The sequence below is a fragment of the Apis cerana genome, linkage group LG2 (genome assembly GCF_029169275.1).
Source record: "Apis cerana isolate GH-2021 linkage group LG2, AcerK_1.0, whole genome shotgun sequence".
NCBI classification, from domain to species: domain Eukaryota; kingdom Metazoa; phylum Arthropoda; class Insecta; order Hymenoptera; family Apidae; genus Apis; species Apis cerana.
This window is the reverse complement of record NC_083853.1, coordinates 8,200,943-8,226,688: the sequence shown is the minus strand read 5'-3', so window position 1 is coordinate 8,226,688 and position 25,746 is coordinate 8,200,943. Positions and strand designations below refer to the sequence as shown.

The window sequence follows — 25,746 nt, the reverse complement described above, 5'->3', positions numbered from 1 at the left end:
GGGCGAAACGGATCGAAACCTTGGGAACCTCTTTTGTTTTCGATTAGGAGTGCCGTTTCCTTTTCCAAGAGTCGGCTGGAAACGGGGAGATGTTTCGTCGTCCCTTTGAGCCGTTCCATCATCGGTTATCGCCGATTGTATCGAGGAACGATCGGGTCAATGGAGGCATGCCCCTGCATGAACTTCCTTTCGATGATTGAAACGCGTTTGATTCCTCGGACGAAGATACTTTTTTTCGGCTTGAAGAAGGAGTGGAAAAGGAAAAGGCGGTTTAATGGAAGGAACGTTTGATTAGTTGAGAGAGGGAAAGAGAAAGGGCAAAACGTGGATCAAGAGGGGAAGGAAATTGTATCTCGTTTGGAGAATTGGAGCGAAGAAGATTGTTTGACGAGCGTGGTTGATTCGAGCATCACGTGGTTTTTCTCAATTTAATATCACTTGGTGGCTAAATATAAGGAAGGAATTTTATCCCATTTACTAACAACTTTTCTTCCATCGAAACTTTTTACGCGACTCTGAGGATTCGCGTTGATTTTCAGTTTAATCAAATCAGTTTCCATTTCGAAATTTTGTGAAAAGTAAAAATTCTGTTAGATCGTATTTCTTAAATCATTTAACATGAGACACATTCCATAATATTGAAACGACGATAACTGAAAGATATCCTGCACTTAAAAAAGACAGAATGCATTCACATCGCAGAAGAGCATGTATATATTTCGCGAATTTTCTTACCAGAGATCCACGATCGCGCATTGGCCTCCAAAACGCATCGAACTCGAATGGAACGTTCGTATTGGCCTCTCGTAATCTCGCATTGTCTCGGCGATGTCAGTTGGGGAGTGACAAATGCGTCCTCGAAGGCAGGACCTAAGGATATACCTGGATACCTTGGTACCTGGCCTTCCTCGTATGTGCGCGTGGACACGAGTGTGTACGTGTGCAACAACGGAGAGCAGGGAGAAGCTGTGACACGGCGTATCCTCGTAGAACCCAGATTAGGCTCTAAAACCCTTCCTCAGATAACGGAACCGCTAAGCTATCCATTCGTCTATTGGTCCATCCTTCGTCGCTGTAATGGAACTTGGGAAACCTTGGCTTGCTGCTCTCTCGATTGGACGAAGGAGAAGAAGAGACTGAGATAGCCGGCCAAGGCTCTCGGGCAGATTTCGGTCGTACGATACCTTTTTCGTATCCACGTTCGGGAAGATAATAAAAAGGGGCCGATAAGGGAAATGAAATACTCGGAATTCCTGGAAACTCGATGGATCGCATTTTGGGGATTAGTTTTTATGACGTCGAGGCTGCGTTTAATGCGATCCCTGCCCCTCCTCCTACTCTCGATTCTTTAAATTTTAAAAAGACCATCGAGCGAAAATTAGTTTCGCGTGTAAATGAGAAGAGAGTGGTGTTATTCGTCGCGATAATATTAAAATATTTCGTCCAGAATATTCGGTTCGCTATGTAAAGTAAAAACAAACTGGCATTTCTTTCGTACGTCAATTTTTGCGTTTGCTTCGAAATTTTCTAAAGATATATCAAGTACACTTCTCGGGCTCATTTTAAATTTAGCGTGACGTTTAATCTATTTACTTAGAGCATTCTCGAACGGAAAACAAGAAATGAATATAAGGTCGTGAATCACGTCCGTTCCGAAGAGATATATTCTTTCCCAACAAAGCGATTTTATTACCGTGCAACGTAACGTGACGCTATTTTCGTGAAAAATATCCACGCCACGGTTTGCTTACCTTTCTCATCAAATATCCATTTCCAGCGTGACGATACATCTTAAAATACCCCGAGACACGAACGAGCCGCGATAAGTACATAAAGTGTTAGCAGAAAATTGAAATTCTTTCGTCCCCGTGTAACGTTTATGGAACGGAAGGGTTCGCCCCGTTCTTTTCCGTGCGCGGCGGCCACAAGAAGGAACAGATAGCGTCGTCGTGGCCGACAACGACGACGAGTTGACATTTTGACGACTTCGAGAAATGTTTGACTTATCATCAGGATGACAACCATATTTAACCTGCCATAAAATAGCACTCGGCCTTGCTTTTACGACGAAACCACGGCGGACGCGCGGTTCCTCGAACGCAACGAATAAATGCATGCAGATAAGTGTTGCTCTTTGAGTTTACTCGAGAGCATTTCACTTTTCCCCCAGAGGGAACGAGTTAGTAGCCTCTCTTGGAGACTACTAATCTAATCGAACGAATTTCCCTCCGACCAATCCCTCCCCAAAAAGCTTCCTTTTCTCGTTTCACGGGCGAAAAAAAACTCGAACGAGATAACGCGAGATACGTTTATTAGAGGGAGGCGAAAAAAACGAGTTACTTTTTTCTTTCCTTTTTTTCAATACCACCTCTTTCGCCGAATGCGGAAAGGGAGCGGAACGAACATCCCCCCGTTGACAAGGAGGGTGGGGAGGGGAGGCGAGAAATAAATCTGCTCGAGGCACGAGGAGAAAATCGCGTTACTCTTGGTAAATCGGGTTTAATTCCTTCGAAAACGATTTAGCAACCGGTGGTGGGCGAGCAAAATCCCCAGGACACGAGTCCCCTCCCCGCCCAGGTTTCCACAAGTTTTCCCTCGTTCTCTCGACGCTCTCTCTTCTCCACGACTGTTAATCACGGGATCAAACTTTTACGAGGGTGAAATCTGGCGGCCGGTGTACAACAAACCCGTGACCGAAGGTCAGGGAAGATACCGGGAACGCGGCTACGGGGCAACAATGGTAAAGTCTCTCGAGGGGTGCATCTCATTAGCGGGGAGGGCGAGCGGAGTGGCTCGAAATGATTGCCGCGCGCCCGAAGCAATACTGCAAGAACATGTCATACATTATTAACGCAAAAGCGCGCTCGGTTCTCGCTCGCCCACTGTCTAATAGCCAATATATATTCATCGGGTTAATTGATTTCTCACGCGCGGTGGCCGTCATCCTCTCGAAGGTCGCGGCTGTGCAACTTGCGTCGCGGATCCAATCAACTTTTACTTTCCGTTTCGATGCATGGGAGATTCGTCTTTGAACGAGTGCAGGCCGAGCGAGATGGTGGAGGTGTTGGAGGATCGAATGAACGTAATTTTCAGGGTGAGGTATCACTCGTTTGTGAGAGGGTTTATGGAGTGGTTGAACTTGACCGTAAACATTTCTTTCTTTTCTTTTTTACGAGTGAAAAGATAGACTCGAAAAATGACTTTGAAACGGGAATTAAAATTATTTAAATCGGGTTTCGCGAGACGTGTCGCTAGTATTTTAATTGATATTGTTGGAATTTTAGTTTTTATTCGGGATAAAGAGTTGGAAGAGTATAAAGCGGAATAAAGTTGTCGTTGCTTCGCTAAAAATCTTGATTCTTTCGCGCGTATAATATATATATTAATTCGTCGTTAATATTTTTTAACGAGCATCAAATTGGCTTAAAAAGATATTGTTAAAAAGATAAAAAATTATTCGAGTCTAACTGGAAAGTTGAATTTGCTTGAAATTGATCTATATATCTCGAGTTTGAAAGGCTTTGAGAACTTTTTTATTTGCCTGTTCCTAAGAAAACAAAAGAACTCGGAGAAAGGAGCAAGAGTTTCGTCGAATACATTTCCTTCTTGGGATTGATTTTCAAAGTAAACATTTAGAAAGGGTGAGCACAAAGAAATCTCTTTTTTCTTCTTTTCTTTTTTTTTGGAATTTTCTAGTATCTTTCCCTCCTCATTAACACAAAAATCGGCGCCAATTAATTATGGAATCGTTTATTAGCATTTCATTATCGTTAGAATAGCAGGACGAGATTTAATCTGACCAATTATAACGAGAAATTGAAATTCAGCGAATATTTGATGATTCAATGGACGTCAAGCACGCGCCACAAAAGCTAGAAATTCCAGTTCCCTCTGAGAATATTAAAACGACAACTGTTATGACAAGTGTCTCTTCTCTTTGAACAACGTTGTTACGAACATTGAAAAAACTTATGCGAATTTCCGCGCTTCCAAGATATCCATCTCACACGAGCCTCGTTCGATAATAAGGAAGAGCATGCAAATGACACGAAACATCTTTCTCGTTTTTCCACGATCGATGCGTCGCGAGAAACGATTGAATTCCATATCGACTATAATTTCTAAAGAGAGCAGAAATCGACCAAATCAATAATCATAAATCCTATCCTAAAGATCGCAAACGTCAACAATCAATGAGATATACGCCGTTCCTTGACCATGAATGATATTAATTTTCCAACACATTCTTTTGATGAAGTATCAATGAGATTTCACTTATGAACTATTCTCCGAGATGAGAGGCAAAATGAAGAAAAACGAAAAGTTGAACTAATCCGACTATTTTGGCGTTATTAACAATTTCCAGTGTCCGCCATCTCGAGCGTTTTAATACCCCATCAAGTTAAAGGAGTCCGGTTAGTAGAGTGGTATATATCTTCCGTTGAACTGCAAAGGCTCGCGATAAAACCAGTGTCCAAGTCCCCATTCACTCTATGACCCATAAACCTGGTGAGCTTCTGGAACGGTTATCTTCGGGGGTAGAGCGTAACTCGTCGTGTGCTCGCCTAGGATAAAAACTACCGTAACGGTGTCTCATTAACAGTGGACAGATTCCACTTTGAACGAGCTGACTCAAAGGGTGAAAAATAAATTGAGACACGTCAGAAGAGAGGAAGAGAGAAAGAAGAGGAGCAAGTGGGATGGGGACGAGGATTGGGTTGGGGAAAACCAAAAGGGGATAATGGAAGGAAGTCTTACTACGATATCTTGGAGCGACCATAATCCACGGATACACCGCTCTTCCTGCTTCCTTCTGCTGGTGTCCCTTGCCACCTTCCCGGTTTCTTGCTTCGAGACCGATTCTTTCTCGAGCTAGCTTCGAACCCTTCTTACTTTACATAGAGACAGCACCCCTACCGTGAACTCGAACGCATTCAGCGACAGACTTGTAACCCCCATGGATACGGCGTCTCACCCCGCGCAGAGAGGAACAGAGAGGTATAGACGGAGAGTGAAGAGAGTTGGGAGGAGAACGTTGGGCAGAGGAGTCACGGGGGAAGAGGAAAGGAGAAGGAGAGGAGGAGCAGGGGATTATAAAAGGAGAAAGATTTACAACCCTCGTATGAAATTCATACGCACTTCGCACCTACCACTGTCTACGCTTCGAAAGCTTCAAAGAGCCTCTTCTTACTCGTTCCTCTCTTTCTCTTTCTCTCTCTTCTATCTACGCGTCCCATCGATACAATCCTTCCTCTTTCTTTCTCTCTCTTATTCTGCGCGCTACTCTCTGACAACCGGAAAGGACGAGGGGCCGATGGTGCGAACAAGAGATATCCTGCACCGTTCGTAATCGAACTTCTCGTTCTCCCACTCGACGTCCTTTTAAAAACCACCACCAGCCGAGAGATGGAAAACCGAAGGGGTTGTACGGTTACGGATCGTATCACGAGCACGGTTATGAAGCATCGCAGCAGAGGATTCAGGAAATGGGTACGAGAAGAAGATGGATATGCGGTTAAAGCGCACTACTGCAGCTCGTGCCTAATAACCATCCCCTTTCCGCTGGAAATCGCGGCTTGGCGCAAAGGAGATCGCACGGATTTAGCCGTGGAACAAAGTGTACCGACCCACCCTTCGAGCATTCGTCCCTTTTCTTGTTTGGCGATGGATGGATGGAGGCGTTATCACTCTCGGGGTGCTTCGAGGTGAAATTATTGCCAGCCGTAATAATCCTGGAGAATTACGGTGTATTACGGCCGGTAAAAGAGAAGGATTTTTCGAAGGGGTTGGTGCTTTGGTTGGGTTTGACTCGTTGTTCATAAGGTAGAGAAAAAAACTGGCAGGTAAAGGACAGATTAATTCTTGAACCAAGTTACTACTCGACCTTGATATTTACAACTTCGTCGGCACGATTATCATCCTTGTTCAGCCGGAAATGCTCTCTTAAACGAACGTTTCCGCTTTTTCAAACAGGAAAAAATCTTTCTTCTTCTTTCTTTTCTTTTTTTTTTTTTTTCTCTTTTTTGACGAGATAGTGGGAATTACGGTCGTTTCGACCCGAGTCGTCCTCGAGATTTGAGGGAATTTGAAAGGATTTATTAAGAAGGCTGATTTGAGGAACGGGAAACGCGGACGGCGGAACTATCTAAGACATCTACACGAGACTGATTTTCTTTATCGGCCAATTTCACGGTTTATGCTAATTCCGATGAATTGTAAGGCTCGTTATTTATTCTAATTTATGCTGATCGACCAGGGTTCAGAGATATTGTCTTGTGAATCGTGAGGAGGGGAGAATGTGGCACAGGTAGACGCTTCCCCGATCTGGTAAGCTCGAAAACGCCAGGTCTTAATCCCCTTGACGAGCCAAGGGGCCGGATAGTCTCGATGTGATCGAAGGGACGCCAACAAAGCAGCTTCCGAGTCTATAAATCTCTGTGAAAACGGACGCGTCATCGACGAAAGCTCGCTCGACGAGCTTTAATTTCATTGGAACTCGTAAACTGGTCGTTTGATCCCAGGGAACGAGTGAATCTACGAAAAAAAGATCTTTTTTTTACAAAGCGATGACAAATCATCGATCTGTTTCCCCTTTATGAATATTCGTAACGCCTTTGTGTTGTTCACACCATTTACCAACTACTTTTAAAAGGGACACGCACAAAGTCCACGGACAAAAAAGCGTAAAATTATCGCTTTTAAATAATTTTCCACGCGTTTTTCAACACCCGGCTCAAATCATCTAGACAGTAGGTATCCGCAAACTGAAAGGATAGACGGCGACTCCGCCCCCCTCCCTCTCCCTCGGCGTCTCTACGAATCTCAGGCAAATGCATCAGAAAAACAAAGCGAATCGCGTGCGGCGCGAGGGTTGGGAAGGGGAAAAAATAAGTTAGGAACGAAAGGCTGTAGCGACGAAGACAGCCGGAATGAAAGAGCCCATTTCTCGCCAGAAACGTTTGCCCGTGGATTGCGTAAAACCATTATCATCGACTTCAAATAGTCGCGGATAGTTTCCACCACGTTTCCAAACGTTCCTCCCACCCGACGATAGGTCGGTGCAAGATTCGCGCTAATGGCTCGGCGAACCAGCCGTTGCTCCCAGATAACTCGTAAATACAATTCGCGGCTTTTAATGGCGGATGACACAGAGAGAGAAAGAGAGAGAGAGGGGGGCCACGAATGTCTCGTAACACGCGTTATGAAAGTCGCGGAGGCCCGTTCCAGGTCGGCGACCCGACGATTAATAACGATTTTTCGTGGCAGTCCCCACACCTTGGTCCGCTTCTGCTCGCATCCACGGTGCACAACGCGCTGAATGGCCGGGAAAGAATGAGAGTGCGGAAGGAGAAGGAGAAGGAGAAAGGGGAGTGAAGGGAGAGAAGGGCTCTTTTTTTCAGGGAAAGACCGCGAACGGAAGTTGCCAGGGGCGGCGCACCCTCGGTGGGTGGGCCTCCGGTTGAATTAAAATTGATGGATAAGGGCAGACGGGGCCTCGCAATTTTCATCGAATTAACCTTCCTGCCGAGCCGTATTACTCGTCGCGCGAGTCTTGTTGCCGCCTGTTCACGCGCGGGCCCCAGGATTCGTCTTTGATCGAGTATTCGCCCATCCTCCCCAACCTATTTTTATAACGAGCTAGGTTTTAATAATACGACGTGGTGAGATCGCCGATTCTTCGCCAGTAAGTAATTAATTTATGGCACGTTACCTGCACCCGGTTCGATCTGCTATTTGTTTTCATATGGTAACCGAGAGTTAATGGATCGAGTTTATTGGAACACGTTCCGAGAATTTCGTCGTTGAAATATTTCATCGAATTATTTGTCCGATAGAACGGGCGTGTAATTTTTATTTTTATTCATTTAGTTCTTTTTTTTTTTTTTAATCGCTTTATTAGAACGGATTATCGAAATTTAAAGAGGAAAAGTAGTATTCGAGAGGATTGTAAGCAACGATAAAAGAAATTGTAATTATTCGTATCCCAACTCCGTAGTTATTTCAAACTGAATTCAGCAAGTTTTGAAAAGGGCCTTTGGGAGATTGGTCTCTTTGCGTAGTCGCTTCGTTTCTTCCGTTGGCAAAAGCTTAACGAGAAAAATTTCTGCTTTTTTCGTTTAACGTTTTTATAACCCCTGGTGTATTTATAGCGACCTAAATAAAACTATTTTATACCATTTGAATGTCAATAAGAATCCAGAACGAAATCTAGAACGTGAAAACATTTTAGAATCAAAAGTTTCGTTAGGTTTCTAACTTTCTCTCTTTTTTTTTTTTTTTTTATCTCCAGTGACTTTTATCTTAACAAGATTTCTTATTAACATATTCAATTTTTCTAATTTACGTCGCTGATATTACGCGGGGATCTTTGGAAATGTTCCGAGTGATCATCTTTTATTCGACTCAGATTTGCCAGACTTCCGTAACAAAGGTATTCGAATCGCTTTTTATTTCTTCTAACGAGCTGATATCTTCAGGTAACACGCGCTAGTTTCATTCTTAATAGCACTTTCAACTCTTATCTCCTATGATATAACGAGACGCAAATTTATTAACGTTAAAAAGTTTCGCGGCTTTGCTACAGGATTTTATCCCATTATACAATTTTAACGCTAAGTTTCTCGTATCTTTATTCCCCGATCCCGCAATATAGAAGGGAAATTATTCGGCTCATATTTTTAATACATCCATCCTATCAGATTTCTTCGAACGTACAAAACTCCTTATTTATGATTTTCTAAACAAGCAATAATTTGTTCAAGTTATCGGAAGAATCGAGTGACGAGAATGGAATCCCCAATCAGTCACGAACACTAACCTAACAAATCCCCAAATTACGCCAAGTTACCTGCTCTTACCTGTTCTTACGAGTTTCAGAAATAAACCGACTCTTCCTCACTCGTCCCGTGCACACACGTTCCCTCTCGTCGTCCCCCGCATAAATAACCCACCCACGAAATTTATGGTAATAAGCTGCCAGCCCGAACTCCCAGCCCCATAAACAACAATACCTAAAAATTTCTCGGCTCGAACGTATTTCTAATTACAACGTCCGTTTTTTCTCTGTTCCAGGTACGTATCCCCCAATCGGTCATTTAACGGAGGCCATCGTACACGCGTAAGTTCGAAATCAAGGGCCCATTCATTCCTATTCCCCGTCGACGCTCAATTAAGTCAGGTAAACAATGAGAAGAGGGGGCCAGACCGTTTCGACCACCGAGTCGAAACCCCCCTCTCTCTCTCTCTCTCGCCTTTATCTTCCTTTTCCCTCTTTTTTTTTCTCTTAATTTACGACGCCACCGAAGCGGCCTCGATAATCAGGACCACGTCGCTGGAATAGCAGCCCCCTCTCGCGACTTTCTCTTTTTTCCTTTTTTTTCTCTTCTTTACCTGCCGGATTAGTAGCGATATCGGCCACGACCAATGCATGCACACTGTCGCCCTACGTTCCGCGCCAAGATGGAAGCCGGGGTTGGAAGAAGGAGGGAAGGATGAGACGAGAAGGGGGCGAGAAAGAGAGCAGGCCGGCGGTGATGGGGAGGGAGCGGTTCATGCGTTTCTTTCGTCGCGGGGTTTCGTTTGCAATAATTTATGCGGGGAGACAGCTTGAGAAATGACCGTTGGCTCCTTGTGCAACCTTAATTTGCAACAGTTTACTTCGGCTACGTTTCGAGGGACGAGAGAGAGAGATATATATATATGGATGTTATGGGTGCCGCGCTTCGGATCGCATAAAGACATTTATCGCGGATCGAGCATCGATGAGGATCGAGGAGGGGAAAAAAAAGGAAAAAGGAAGAGGAGGAGGAATGCTTTGGCCCCGGACTAACTGGTATAATTAGCGATACAGTGTTGTCCGTGGATGCCGTGTGGGCGAGGGGGCCGACAGAGAGAAGAGCCGGCGACTTGTGGCCCCGCTTATCGCTATCGTTGGAATGCATTGTGGCCGGGTGCTACGTAAAATATGGACGCGTTCCCGAGGTGAAAAATAATAAGAGAAGGAAAAGAAAAACGTATATATATATATATATATTTACGTTTATTTACGCGGTTTCCCCTATCTGATCTCGTTCCCCGTGAGCCAGGTTGTCTTGTTCCTTGGTATGGTTGCATGTCTTCGCGGAAAGTGTTATTAGAAATTGTTAACTGTCTAACGTTCTAATCGCGGGAACGGATTGGAACTGATAAATGGAACGTTTATGAAGGTGTTTACAAACAGTTGGCGGTATCTCGCGGGAGATATAAAGCATAAGTAATCCGAATGAGGCCCAGTGTAATGATTGAAACGTAAGGAAGTGGTCGTGTGTTAACGATAGCGGGGCTTGTTGTATAAGATCAATCGCAAGTTAAAAACTTTCTGTTGTTATTATACGATACACGATTTTACTTAAAAAAAATACTCGATATGCTTTTAACCTTTTGTGCAACCTTCGTGTTCCCCCGTATATTTTCCTTTCTGTTTATCTATGCGTGAATCGATCGGTTTGAAACTCGACGAAAAATTGTCGTCGATTGCGCAAATCGAGCTAAACTATAAACTAATACTTGACTTGGACCAATTCGATTATTCAAATATTCTTATTCCTCGAAACTTCCCGTTGAACATCCTCTCGCTCTTCTTCGTGTTTTCAAAAACTACGCGCCCCGATCTAAAGTACATTTACATCCGATTTCCGAAGTTGTTCTTCGATCGATACGAATAGAAAACTCGGTTGGTTCTCACGATGGGTGAAGAGTTAAGAGACGATAAAAGATGATGGATTCGGGATTCGACGATCGCTCTTAGAGTGCAAAGAAACGGACGCGTCGTTTCGTTCGTGTCAGCGGATAAATCGAGGGAACGAAATCGGGAACGCCGACATCTCTGAACGACCTCGGGATCGCTGCAATCGTCCAGGATCACGAGAAATCGTTCGCTGTTGCATCGTCCGAGTTGTAGAGAGAGGAGGAGGGCTACGTATATACGTCAGCGTAAAGAGTCGTTGAAACATTAAACTGACCTTTCCGGTTCATTGGACATATATATCGGCCCGTAGCCCGTGGTATATACCCGTGAGACAATTACGCTGTAACGATCCACGACCACGATCCATCAGAATTCCGTCACGCGTCGTGAGCATAACCGTGATTCGATGAAATTCCCTTTCGGCCTTCCTTCCCTCCCCTAACCCTTTTCGGCCTGCGTTAAACGCTGATTTAAAGGGGAGAATCGGAAACAATCGATGGAACGCCAGTCGAATTTCTTGGAAACGAACTGAACCCATACACGCGTGTGTCACGTTCGCCATATTTGGCCGGAGAAATTTGTTTCGTCCACGCGATGAAAGGATGAAAGGAATTTTGTTCCTTGTGTGATAAGAGGAGTCGCTCAATATCTCTAGGATATCGTGATCTATCGAAGAAAAGGAAAAGAAAATGAGTAAGGATCGATCTGCAAGAGTTCTTTAAAAAAGAAAGAACTCTAGTGTACATAAAAAAATTTACTTCTCACCTACACTTGTTACCTAAACCTCAAACCATAACAATTTTTCTATCGTAAAATAAAGCACAGCGAAAGAAATAACCTCGAAATAACGCTCGAGTTCATGCATTTTTCAAGAGCATTCAATTTGGAGCCCTCCCGAATTCTCCGGGCAAACATCGATATTTAACCGCAAACGAATCCACTTTTCGTTTCGAATCGAAGAGACGGATGGAACGGTAGGAAAGAGATGAAAGAACGAAGGAAAGGATGGCCAGGCTGGGGCGTGGGGAGGACAGAGCGACGAGGCGAAAAGCGTAGTAGCGCGGGATGAAGTCAATTACATTATGCATATGACTGGTGGAAGGCAATACAAGAAGCAATCGATCAACGATGGAGGCATGCCACCGCTAAATTAACTACCTACCTAGTTGTGCGTAATGCAATAATGTATTAGCTGTATCTACTTCAACCCCTCGTCCACGCCATCTCCTTCTTTTCCTTCTTGTCCCTTTTACATATTCCAACCATTACGAGGACTCATTCCTCCGTATTCCTCCTTTCCATTCACTTCTATCCGTATCTTTCTATTTTTTTCTTTATTTTTTGATTTCTGCTCGTCTGGCTGGATGAGTAATTGGGGACGTAAATGGCGCTCGTGTGAGAAATCAGAATTGCTCGTGTTTCGTTTTTCTTGGATGAAAAAAAGATTTATGAAATGAAAAAGAGAGAGAGATAACGTTTCGAAATCGCATAGGTGGTTTTGGATTTCTGGCAAAAATTTCAAGGTTGTCTCGCGGTTTGATTATTCAGAATGAATTTCATAATTTGACGACGTTTCGTGGATCTCTTCTTAGAATATTTTTAATCGACTTCAAGAGTAATCGAGATGTATCTTTATATTATACATCGAAACGAATTGATAAAAATTCAAATTCAGATATTCCTATAATTACTCCAAATCGAAATATCACTTTAATAATCCGATATAAATCTAATATCTAAGTTTAAGAAACAATTCAATCGAAAGAAAAAACGACGGTTCGTTGTACGTAACAAAAATATCAAGTATAGGCGTCGCCTATACTTCGGATGCATCGTTCGACTAGAGATGCGCGTGAATGTACTCCAACATGGTTTTATGATGTAATACGGTCCGCTATGGCATCGGGTCTGGGTACGAATAAGGCTTTAGTGCCTTCGTAATACCAAGTAAAGCTTTCCAGTTTATCGGCGCGCTTTACAGAAGAACAGTGAAAATTGTCCATCTCTGTGTGTGCACGTACCCGCCAGACGAGCGAAGATAAAAAGAAAAGAGGAGAGAAGGAAAGGAACGAAAAGGGGAAAAAGGGAATCGAAGGGGGAGCATCGTCGACACGTGAGAAACAAGTGTTTCACGTTCTCGCGCGATACATCTTCCTCGCGGGTCTCCCGCGTTTTCTCGATTTTCTGCCGCAATTGGGAATCGTAAAATACGATCGCGGAAGCGTGGAGCTCGATCGGAGAAAAAGAGCTCGAAACGGAGCGGGTATTCCGGAAAATTGGCTCGCGGCGAACAAGGAGGAATGGTCGATACTACTCTCCGCTTGCTCTCTGTTTTACGAGCGTCGCGCGAGGAGAAGTAAATTTCTCTGGGAAAGCTTTTCGCCCCGATCGAATCATCCGCGATAAAAATGGTCCCGAAATGGTACGGTGGATGGACTCGGAGAGCAAGGAGAGCACAGTTTATTCACATGGCGTTTGGCAAGCTTCGAGGCTCGTAGCCTGCCTTCTTTTCATAAATTCTACGTAATAATAACGGGTATTCATCCTCGCTCCGAATCGAATCTTATTCCTTGCTTCGTAAAAATAAATTAAAATTAAAATATTCTCTTTTAGACGTATTACATTGGATCAGTCAGTTGATACTAATTTCCATTCTTCTAACTTACCAACGCGTATATATCCTACGTATAAATATATCACCAGATCCCTCGATATCGGTCGACTAATTAGATTCAAAATATCGTTTTTCTTGGGATAAAATCGCCCCTCCTCGCTCGCCTGCCCAGAAGCAACATAAGATCCGCACGATTCCGCATGGCAACTTTATACCATACTTAACCACGGGGCTTAAAGGTTCAAAATTCGCCCGAGAAATAAGATCGCGGTGTTAATGGCGGCCCCTCGGCCGACCTCATTACAAATCCGATGGGCGATGTTCAGGCGTAGCATAATGCGAGCGGGCGGTACGGCCCGATATTCCCACTTTATATATACCCCGGTTACGTAGGTGTACGGCAGAGTACACGAAAGCGGGCTTAACGGAGAGTCAACCCTTTATCTCTCGACACGAGCGTGGCGTAAGATTGGTTCAACGAAGCGTGAAAAACGCTCGCGCGAGCGATCTCTTAACGGCCGATCAGCCTTATCGCTTAACGGCGGCTTTTCATTTCGCGAAACCCGCCTAACGGCCACCTTTTGCCTCCACCGGTCAAGATACGCGATCGAATAATCGGTGAAATAAATCGGCGAGGGAGAGACTGATCGATAGGATCGATATTTATTATGCGGAGAATCGCATCCGATTGGCTTTAACCGATCGTTCGAGGACGGTTTTAATTAGTTGATTTTTCTTATGCCTTGTGTCTTGAACTGAAGAACGAATGTGTGGGAAAAATTTTCGAACGAAGAATTGGAAGAATATATTACAGATGCCGTTCAAGATAGAAGAGGATTATACGTTCTTATGTTTTATTTTAGACTCGTTTAATAATCGTCCAAGGCGATTTTCATCGTGTTATCGGTATGATTAAACTGAGATTCGAAATCTTTCTATCGTTATCTCGTGAACACTGGAGTTTAATGGCTGGCGAAGTGTGAGAAGAATCGAGAGAACAGGGGATGGTATGCAACTGATACGGATGGTTGATCGCGTTAAACAAGTTTCATTGGATGCGCAAGATGATTCCATAACAGCAGCAGAATAATTAATTTCGAAGATGGAATTTTGCGATTTTATTTTATCGTGCAACGCGTGATATGCATACGTATAATTTCAGAAAATGAGCGGAATATTAATGTAAAAGTAACGATAATGTATGAATTTTATCATTTTTGACGTACGCGTGAATAAATTTTGTTATTACATAGTTACGTATCTTTAAAGATCTCCTCGACACTGGTCGTGGCGAATGTCATTATGCCGATCGTATCTTTTCTATTTGCGTCAATTTTATGCAAGTATAAGATGAAGGTATGCAGACATTTTAGAGACTTCAATGCTAGATCATATCAAGAATCCAAGCAATTTTAAGCAATTTCTTTCTTTTTTCTTCTTGAAAAGGATGCAAGGATAAATCGTGTTGCAGCGTATAATATTATAAAAGGCGAAATTTATTTGTTTGTTTCGGACAAAAATTTGAATGCGGAAATTTGACACTACTTGAATTTCACTTCTGTCTGACGTCGAAGAAAAATATAAAAAAAATTAATTCTTCTAAAAATCAAAATACCTTACAGTCTATTTAAAAAAAGAAAAAAAAGAAAGATCACCAAAAATCTTACTTTTAAGATTAGATCTTGAAATTTCTCTTATTTCTACGATAATTCAATAATCGAATAATTTTATCCTTGGAAATATATTTATAACGGAATAAAAGGATACACTCCGACTGCAAGAACCATTAAAGAAATCCGCTAAACGTGCTTATCCTAACTAACGTGTTCATCCCTTAATAGAATCGGTTGACGCCGATGACCTTGGGATAAGAGGAACCCCGTTGGCGAACGTCCTCGATCCTCCTCCTCCTCCTCCTTCTCGTCCATCCAGAGAACTCTATTAATCGAGGCGACTCTCTGGTGTCGTTTCTGAAAATACAAACGGGTTCGTGGATTTTTGCCCGAGAGAAAACCGGCTTCGCGGCCGACCGGTCCGACCGAGGCCTCCTCCGCGGCGACGACCGATAACAAGTTTTTCTGTTTTTTGCGATTTTACAGTGAGTCAAGGCATTAGTAACGGGAACAGCGCCGGTTTAAAAGAGCGTAGCAAGCGCGCGACGCGAGCTAAATCGAGCGGCGATATCGACGGACAAATTACCGGCTCGTTTTAATGGCACGCCGTGTGAAAACGATGACCGTGAGATTAAAAGGATTATTTTCCGGGGCATTCCCGCCACGTTGTACGAAATAAAACGAGACCAGGCCTTGGTGACCTTTCGTGGTCGACGCCGCAACGGTGGATCGCGCTCGATCGGCCGGATAACGGGTCCCTTGGACACGGGTTGCCGTGGAACAGGGACGATAAACTGATTAGAAGCCGCTTGGCCACTGACTTTAATGGATTGTGCAAATGAGAAGAGCGGGTAAAAGGGTGGGAATTGTTTCGACGGCGAAGTTTGTCGGATCGATGAAGCGAGATTTGTTCCGAATGATGGTACGAAAAAGATGGAAATAATAAGATTTTCAAAGATTGTTTAATTTATGGCTAAATCCTTTTCCCTCCCTTTCTTCTCATTTGTCGACTAACCAAATCCGTGTAAACTTTAAATTTTCCGAATTCTCTTGTAATAATCTCTCTTATAAGAAGACATCTCCGTTCTTTAAATTACAAATCCGAGACACCAGGCGAAAGAATTATATCCTGGTTCTCCATCGTTTCCCCCCCGTAACGAGCGATTCGACCGAGTTCCCCGTTCCCAGTTTCCGAGGTTTCTCGTAACCGAGAGACGAGACGAAGGCTGGGACGACAAAGAGGATGATTAACCTGAAAGCGGAGGTCAAAAAAAGGGCATCGAGGATGCACCACGGCGCTGTGGGTCGCTCGCATAATGGCGAATATCGCGGCGAAGGAGCAACGGCCATCTTTGTTGGCCGCGGCGTGCAGGTGAGCAGAGGTGAGGTGTCCGCGGGTAACACGATCGAGGGTGGGCTTATGGAGATCAAAACCCCGTATCGGATTCCTTATGTCTCGTAAATGGCTGCCCTGGAGGATGGTGTTAGTTACAGGCATCAGCCATCTTTGGGACGCTTTGCGTGCTTCTTTCCCAGGAGAGGATTTGGGGCGAGAGTGGAGCCGAGCCCTTCGTGTCCTTGACCGTGCCAACGCGTTTTCCAAAACGCCAATCCGCATCTCCAATCCCCTTTCCCGAGGATCGATATCGGGGACGAAATGAATTGCGGCGAAAGAGGCGAGGCGAACGATGAAAAACGAGATGATCCACGATAATTCGCGTTCAAATACCGGCTGATTTCATCAATCGTTGCTCAACGATGGGAAAAACGATCGCGCTCTCTAATCTTGTACTTGAATTTTCAATCACCCTCATTACGTGGTATCGATTGCATCATTTCGCATCGCGCAATTTGCCGTTATCCTCTATTTGAAATACGTGACCCGCCACGGAATTAAAAACTCCTCTTCCTTCCCTGTACGTCCAATTCCACGCGTTCTCCTCTTTCGCGTTCTCTACTCAACTATCCCGATCACTCTGTACCACATTCCTACTTAAGGGGCCTGTATACAACCCCGATTTTCCTTTTCTTTTTTCTCTCTCTCTTGATTGTTCGAGACGAGGAACATTCGACCGATAATTAATACGCGCCTTCCTTTCTCCTCTTCCATCCATCCTCTTCAACACGCCTCTTCCTTCCTTCCTTCCTTCCCTTCCAGTAGATCCCTCGAGATCCCTCGAGTTGGCACGAGAAAGTTGTACCAGCCGCCCCATTACGTGCAAAGATCTCGAACGTTTAACGAATTATATAGATCGTAGGGCAGTTACATCGGTGGATAACGCCCACATTGGTGATCCAGAAAGACCGGTGTCGCGCGGATGACGTAACCTCGCCCTCGAGAAGAGCGTATTTTACCACGGAACCGGTGTAACGTCGATTCAATTTGCCACGCGCGCACCCTCCGAGGATGGAATTGTAAAGGAGAGACTTGGACTCGTAGTCGATAATTAACACATGCAACACGTGCCTCTCTCTCTATCTCTATCTCGTGTCTCTCGCTTTTAATTGTCGTTCTTTATGGACCGGATATAAGGAGACTGGATGGATGATCGAGAACGTCCGCGGATGAATCACGCGATGTACGATGATGTAGTTATATAAGCCATTGTTATTCGATGGGAGATCAGAAGTAGTCGCGGTTTTTGAAGAGGATCTCGTCGTCGCGAGACCCAATCGTTCGTTTTTCATATAGAAAATACCGATCGATAATATTATAATATTAATATAATGGATCGTTTGTACGGATTTTTCTCGAGACTTTGAGAAAGGATCAATCCCCAAAATCCCTGTACACTTTCAACTGCGCGTTTATTAAAATACTTGGGCGTTCGATTGAGAAACGATTATTATGCGGAATAAACGAATTCTCGGCCACTATTATTGCCACCAATTAACACGAAACTCCTCTCTGTTGAATCGTGCCTATGTACCGGATCGACGCGCTATTCCTAAAGCTCGTACTCTTTTCACGGGAACCGTCGAGGCCCTCGCCAGGATAACAGCTTTTACCCGTCCGACTGTGAGGGCAAGAATACCGCTCTAATGAATTATGGGACGTACAGTAGTTATATCGGCGTGTACCGGCTATATAACAACCGACGAGGACGTGGCCGATACCGCGGGAGAGTGGGCGCCCTCTATCCCACTCCCCTTCACCTTGTCTCCCTTCTTCGTCTTGCGTTCGAACGAGCGGGCGAGCGCACACGCTCCGTGTTACGAGCGAGAACCGAGATTGATTTCGCAATCGAAATCTAAGAATAGCGTTGTAAAATGTACTCCGGGCGAAGCGTGCACTCTCGGTACCGACAGAGAGGCCGTGTTACAGGAGGATGTGTGGGTGTTGGATGGAAGAGGGAGGGAGGTGCGCGCAACTCACTACCGGTTTTGGAACATAAATCAAGGATAGCGGAGTACAATCGGCGTCCAATCTCGCGAGAAGGAGAGAGAGAGAGAGCAAAGAGAGGATCCGAGATTGGGACCGCAAACGAGTTTATTAGCCCGGCGAAAAAGCGGAGGAATATTGTAACGAACCGCGGCCATAATAGAGGCCATCCTCGGATGAAATCCGATCCACGAAATCGCGTTTGGTCTTAATTGAACGGCATCACGGTCTTAAAACGTGGCTCTGCGACGAGTGGATATATACACGAGCTCTGCCTCTCACCTATCACGATCGGCAATTAACGATAATACGATTGTTCCGTTTGTAATGGCGAGCAATTTGTAATTCGAGCGGGTTACGTGTGTATTTGAATAATACGTGATACGTATCGAGATGGAGAAACTTATTCGGGATTATTGATGGTTTTTCCCAAGGGAACTTACGCCGATGCTTTGAGAGGAAGAACGTTCTAAAAAGTGACGAGTTTCTTTGTGTTTTTTTTTTCCTTCTCAAACTGTAAGAGCAATAATTAGAAGATGGGAATTAGGAGATAGATAGATATCTTGAATATAAAATCGAATAAGATCTGATGAATAATCAGTCGAGGAGGAAAAAAAAGAAAAAGAAAATATTCCAAGAAATAATTTGGTAAATGATAATTTTACATCTGCTATTTATCATGTACCATCAATGATCAGCGTGTTATGGAACATGTTAACGATGGACTGTCGGACCATTGATGACGAAGAGCTCGTTAAAAACGAAAGTACAACGTGTTCGGTCGAGAGGCTCGAATCTCTTCCGAGAAGCATCGAGCGCGTACTCGCGTCGAAACAAAGCTTAATGAAGACGCATTTCCGTGAAACGCGAAGTAGCAGCCGCAAGGAAGATTATACGCGAAGTATACATTCTCCTCCCCTTCCACTCTCTCTCACGATGAAACTTGAACTACTTTATGAATAGGATTAATAAAATCTTGTCCGGAGTGTTGTCGAGTAGACGTCAGAAAATTCTTTTGGCGGCCATTCGTTAGCTCTCTCTCTCTCTCTCTCTCTCCTTTAGCAAGCTTCACCCATGAAATCAAAGCTTTAACCCTTATCCGCAAGATATTGGGTCATAATAAGGTGAAATCGCTACTCCCACGACATCGACGTTTATGGAGAGTTTGGATATCTTTAAAGTTTCGAGATATATATATAGAACAGTAAAGGAGGGTACCGTTCGAATAGGAATAATAAGGTGAATAAAAAAAGAAATATTTACGCATCCGAAGTGGAAAGATCTTTATCCAAGAGCCATACACCTATGCCACCGATAATTTACATCGCAGCAAGTAATTTCATCGTGACAAAAGGGAGCAAAAGTTTACGAGACCGTGACCCCACGAGACTCGTCCCCTGTCACCGCATCAACCTGTTCCAAGCGAGCGAGGGAATAAAGAAAGAAATAAAGAAGTAGATTAAAAACAAAAAAAAAGAGAGGAGAAGTTTGGACATATCTGCAAAAGAGTCGAGCAGAAAGAGTCGTCGGGCGAAACTGGAAGTAACTGGATCTCCGGGAGATCCTCCGTCTCTTTCCTACGATATTCTTCCCGGGGTCCGCTTGGTTCACGCGCATTCTTCGCGGGTACAACGGCGCGAAACCCATGGCAGTGAACCCTCGATCGTATATACCCTTATAGCTCGCGACAACACTACCATATTACCTGGTTCGGTGAGGTACTGTATGCGGTGTGCGCCATACAACCAGAGGCCACGGTTACGAGAACCGACCGTTTCTTTTTTCTTTTTTTTTTCTCCAAGTTGGAAGGCTGCTGCTGCAGCAACAGCAGCAGCTTCGTCGTAGACCGGTGGTGGCTGGTCGGTGGTGAACACGTGAAATGGTCTGGCTTGCGTGGCATCAAAGGACGAGTGGGAGCAGGACGTCGACATAGGTGTGAATGTAGTCAAATCACATCAGCCTCACTTCGGCCGACACTCGAACCGAGGAAGAAAAGGTACGAGAAGGATGGATGGATGGATGGATGGATGGATGGATGGATGGATGGGTAGGTAGGTGGATGGATGGATGGAGGCGAAGAAACGCACCCCTTGGAACCCTCCTTCTTACGCCCCCTATATATACACTCGCCTCCGTATTCGCCATTCTCACGAGGCACGCTGTATTCTACATACATACGTATTCTCTGGAAACCCTGCCTACGTACCCGTTCCCTCTTCTGTTTTTCCCTCCTTTTCTGCGCCCCTCCTGACGCATACCACCGTACTTCCGGTAGACGCGTAAAATATATCGCCTCTCTCGTGAGCTGCTCGCGGGTCGGCTTTGTTCCACGGTCGTCTTCTTACCTAGCCGACAACCGAGTCGGAAGACTTGTCGGCGATCCTTTTTCGAATCTCCATGCGGGATTGTTGGCCGTGTTTTGTCCCTTCTTTTTGGATCGCTTGCGTGCTAACGTTGTTTAGGTACTTGTATATCGAGATCCTCGTCTAGTAGCGTGGCTACAGACAAAATAGAATTCTGAGAATAAGTTAGCGCGATAGTATAGATTACTTAAGGTGAACGTGGGTGAATATGAGCCTCTTGCAAAGAATAAGCCACGTCATAATGGAATAATAGTAATAAAGAAAGAGAAAGAGAGAGAGAGGCGATGGACAATTGAACAATTTCGTGGAAATATTCTATCTGCGAGAATTGTTCGCGCCGGGTATCCAGCTGCACGAATGCACGTAGAACTCAATTAGAAGGAACGAAAGAACGTATAGTTTCCTATATATAAAAGCAATGGTACTTGACCAAAGAGGAACGTCTCGTTCCTCGGACGGTTTATTTATTTTTCCATGGAATAATAACCAAGACCGAGTCATTACTCAGTCAGCATCAAGCATCATAGAAGCCCCGTAGCAAGAAATCATTGTTTTCGATCGCGTTGTCAAAGGCGGGGAGAGACAGAGGTTCCCTCGGTCGGTTCAATCACCGGAGCCACTGAGAGGATCCGGCTTATGTTAACCGATGATTTTTTTTCCTTCTACCTCTTTTTCTTCCTTTTTTCTCTCATTCTCGTTAGCATCGACACGCGTGCATTAATTAATCGGGCCCCCCTGGATAACCCCTTTCGTTTTCCTTCCCTCTGCTTGTCCGCCGTGGGACGTCCGTGGCGAGAACTCCTCGTGATTCCAGCTTTCCAATCAAACTTTCCCTCGCCTTCCCTCTCCTTCCATAGGTATAAAATGTATAACGAGTAACGGGGGCAGGAGAGGGAATCGGAGAGGGAAGGCAAAGAAGAGAAGAAAAAACACACTCACGGCGAGAGAGAAAAGGGAAGAGGGGTGTCGCGAGTGTGAGGCAAAGGGGGAGGGGGAGAGGAAGAGGTTCGTGACCGGTGTACGCGTAACGCACACCCGAGGGAAGAGCGGGAATATCATGAGCGAGAAACCATGGTGTTCTCGAACATGGGCCCTGTAAGAAGATCCGGGGCAACGATTGGTCGATGGCGCACCCCTTGCATGAACGTGGGCGTGCATACGTGGTATTGAAACGTGTCGGTGTGCACGCATCTCGGTTAACGGTGTGCACGCGTAGCGTAAGAAAAGGGGTTACTATACTCGGGCGTGCATGCAACCCCATGAAGGGAAGAGGGGCTGGAAGTCATTCGGTCTCCCACTCCCTTCCCCCTTCTCTCTTTTTTCCCCCTTTTGTTTACCTTAGGGCCGATCATTAAAATGGCCGCCGTATCGGCGTGCTCTCATTGGCTGAGACCTCCCCTTCGCTGCCCCGCGCCCCTTCGCAACCCTCGCAACGATAGAACACGCTCATTGTCGAGGGCCGAGTGCATATAGCGGGCATGCAGCGTGACTAGGCCTCCCTTCTTTCCGAGGGAGTTTTTACACGAGGGCGCTTCTTTGCGCTCGCCTACTAGAGAGGCTCTCTCTCTTTCTTTCTCTTCTCTCGAGGATCGGCACGGATGAAATAGAATGGAAAGGAAGAAGAAATCGCTTTGAGCCGTGCGGGGAATTTATTTTGATTCGAAGCTACTCGGCTGACTCATCGGCGGCTGATTCTAAAAAATTAATCTCCCTTCTGGCCATCTCTATCCTCGTCGCTGCATTCGTTTCAACCGTGGTTTCTATCCATTTACACCTCGGTCGAGAAAAATCGTTCGTGATCTTTCGTGAAATCGTGTAGGGAATGTTTCTGAATGCTGGTTGGATCCATAATCCACGCGTGTTTTTTTATTGAAACGCGAACAATACCTCGTTCTGCAGTCGTTAACCCCTTCGTTTCAATGAAATGTCGAAAAGGAATATCGTTCTCGGGAAATTAATTCCCGAGATACCTTCCGTCCGTGATCGATCTCGGAAATCAATTCATTTACTCTTCCTTATACGTATTCAGACGAGCTTTCCTGCCCAGAAATATTACTTTACCAATCAACTAATTAGCACACCGAGGAATCAAATTCGAAACAATGGAAAAAGAATCGAGTCGAAGCCGCGCGAGAACAGAGACAACGCAGCCGCCAGCATCTCTCCTCGGCTTCATTATCCAGTTGGACGACGGAATAATTCTCTGAACGATCTTCCTCCATCATGGATCTGGTGAGCCCGCGAACCGCGTGGAACACGGTACAGGTAGAAGAATACGCGTTTCCTTAGGGGCCGCATTCCGAAATCAGGGAACAGGGGCGGCGAATCGAGGCGCCCGCCGGTGCCGCCTTTATTTGCTCATTTCCCTCGAGCGAGTGTGCGAAACGAGGGGGAGCCGCGACAAGGGTATCGTGAAAGGAAGGAGGAGAGGAGCGCGACGGACGTACGGACGGCCGCGAGATAAAGGGAGAGAAGGACGAAGATGGACTGTCACCGATGGTAATACATCGTCGCCTTCGTGGCTGCCCTCTTATAGACGGACGTGCGGACAGGCGGCGGAGACACGGAGGACGGGGTTCACGCAAACACGTGTTACGAACAACAGGTTCGTCCGTAATTCCTGGGTCCCTCTGCTCGGTTCGGCTCGTGTCCTCTCCTCTCCTCTCCTCCCCCGTCTCTCTGTCGGTCGGTCGTGGATGCTGTCGTCTCGTTTCGATTCCCTCTCGCGCCTGGCGTCGTGACCAGGTAATAGTAGTAGTACTAGTAGTAGTAGTAGTAGTAGTAGTAGTAGTAGTACTAGTAGTAGTAGTAGTAGTAGTAGTAGTAGTCTCGCTCGGTTTCATTCCGCTCGGATCGCCTCCACACCAGTGGCGGTCGCCGGTCGCCGCGGGGCCCCTCGGCGGGGACTACAAACGAGCCGTATTCGCCAAATCCAGCTAACTCGAGCCGAACCGAAGGAATCCGCTCCTCCTCGCCTCGCACGCTCCGAACGCCGCGCGTTGCCCTTTAGCTTCGACCGCCTCTCACCTTCCCTCCTCCTTATTCCCTCTAACCCTACCACTACCACTACCACTGCATTCTCTCCTTCCTTCTCTTCTCGTCTGTATACATCCCCTTCGTGTTCTCGCCGCTTCCACCACCCACGGTTTACCTGGCGTTCGTTCGAAACGAGAAATTAGCAAGGGAGGAGAAAGGGGGAGCTCTCGAGGAATTCTCTCAATCCGCCCCGTGCGCGTGTGGAAGAGAGAGAGGGAGAAAGGTGGAGGGAAAATGGGTGAGCGGGCCGGAGGAGAGATATTCGTGGAGAAAGGTTTCTTAATAGGTCGGATTCACCGATGAGAGAGGGGGTTGATCGCGTCCGCTTTTATTTCACCGGCTCGATTTCGAATATTTCGTATAAAGCGTGAGCGAGGGATGTGCGGGGACACTCGGAGGGATCGAGGAGGACCGAGACGAATCGGAGGAATTCGTCTCCCGATGGCAGTCGTATATTTCTTTCGTTTGAAAGTCGAGGTCACGTTAGGCCTAACGACTCGGCGAGAGATTGAATTGGCTCTCTAACGAGCGGCGTCCTTCCATATCATCACCGGCTAATAAATTCATATTCGGAATTAATTAACGGCTGATTTAATTATGGCCATTTTTAATTTCTAATCGACGTTCCGGGACAGGATGATCCCGGAACGACGGCATGAAATATGCGAAACGCGATCCTACGCGCTTCTTTGCAACAACGTTTAAACACATCGCGTTAGAGGGACGGAACGTTACGTGAATTCTTGGTTTATATTTTGAAAACGTCCTCGAGGCGGCAATAATTCATAAGTCGCGTCGGCGAACGTGTAATAACCAACCACGTAGGGTCCATCGTTGGTTTTTTTTTCTTCTTTTTCTTTTTCTTCTTCTTCTTCTTCTTCTTCTTCTTCTTCTTTCGTAGACGTTACGAAAACCTAATCCGCCACACCTTCGTTTCGTTATGGAATACTAAGAACGTTCTCGTTCTCCAAATCGACTTCTTCGTCCACAAATTATGGCCAACCGGGTCAACCATTGCGCGACGATTCGACGAAAATAATCGTTCTTTCCTATAAAGTCGATACCCGTGTTGTATAATTAAAATCAATAGGAATCGTTCGATTCGTCATCTTTAATTTCTTATCGCTGTGTTCAAGAGTTTCTCTCGTTCGAGTCCCGTCTCGGATTGCGATTACCCAATCGGTCAATAATTTATCTCACGAGCCATTTGCTTTTAGAATTTGGGAGATATTTGGAGGAATTCAAGCGAAACGAATATTCGATTCCGACATAGGTTATTTTAAAAAAATCTTTGTTCAATTTCGATTTCAATCTCGAAATACTTTGAAATCATTTTAAATAAATATATAGTTCCGATAATTTCATTACCTTTGTAAAATCTTTATCGATTAAACCCTATGTATACATGTATCTTACTAAATTTACCCCAAGTTAAAACAATTTACGATTAATGGCATCGTTAATAGAAGCATTCATTCTGTACGCCTCGTTCATCACCTTGAAACGAACTTCGTACTTCCCTTGAGAGCAAGCCGCGATACAATGTTAATTACCAATTCTTAACCGTGTTCTCCGTTCGATTAACGAGACGTTAAGTAGGTTTCGAACAACGATTCGAGCGGACAAGATCGGAAGCATCCGTCCTAAAAACACTTCGAATCGTCCATAGACGGAGTGGATGAGCGAGAAAGAGAGGGGGGAGAGGTTGGAGGGTGAGTGGAACCGTTTAGAGCATCACGCAAGTAGAAACTCGTGTAGCGGCCGTAATTAGATACCTCGAGGTACCACCGGCGTGGAAGGTGCCTCCGTTCCCCGGTCACTCTAAATCCTTCGACGAAATCACGGCAAGTGGAGAGTTGGCTGGGTTCGTCGGCAGCCATAAGGCGTCCACCATTCTCGTTTATTAAAACTGACAGTTTACACGAAGCGAACAATAACGCAGTGTGAGCGTATCGCCGAGAATCGAATATATTAATTTAAAGGGGGAGGAGAGAGAATATATTAATTTAAAG

At 45.2% G+C, this 25,746-nt stretch overlaps 1 protein-coding gene and 1 long non-coding RNA gene across 4 annotated transcripts in view; one reads left to right on the top strand and one right to left on the bottom strand.

The window, feature by feature from the left end:
- The window catches only part of LOC133665664 (uncharacterized), a 174,174-nt gene extending 154,363 nt beyond the window's left edge, over positions 1-19,811 (top strand). The window contains exon 2 of the long non-coding RNA XR_009828804.1: positions 9,073-19,811. This is a non-coding gene — a long non-coding RNA (uncharacterized LOC133665664). The remainder of the gene's footprint in view (positions 1-9,072) is intronic.
- The window catches only part of LOC107996638 (U3 small nucleolar RNA-interacting protein 2), a 94,329-nt gene continuing 83,398 nt past the window's right edge, over positions 14,816-25,746 (bottom strand). For 2 of the 3 annotated variants that reach the window (XM_062070978.1, XM_062070980.1), the window contains exon 10: positions 14,816-15,310. The gene's annotated coding sequence lies outside the window, so the exon portion shown is untranslated. Of the gene's footprint in view, positions 15,311-20,541; positions 20,834-25,746 lie in introns of all 3 variants that reach the window. The other variant, XM_062070979.1, reaches the window with a different exon arrangement.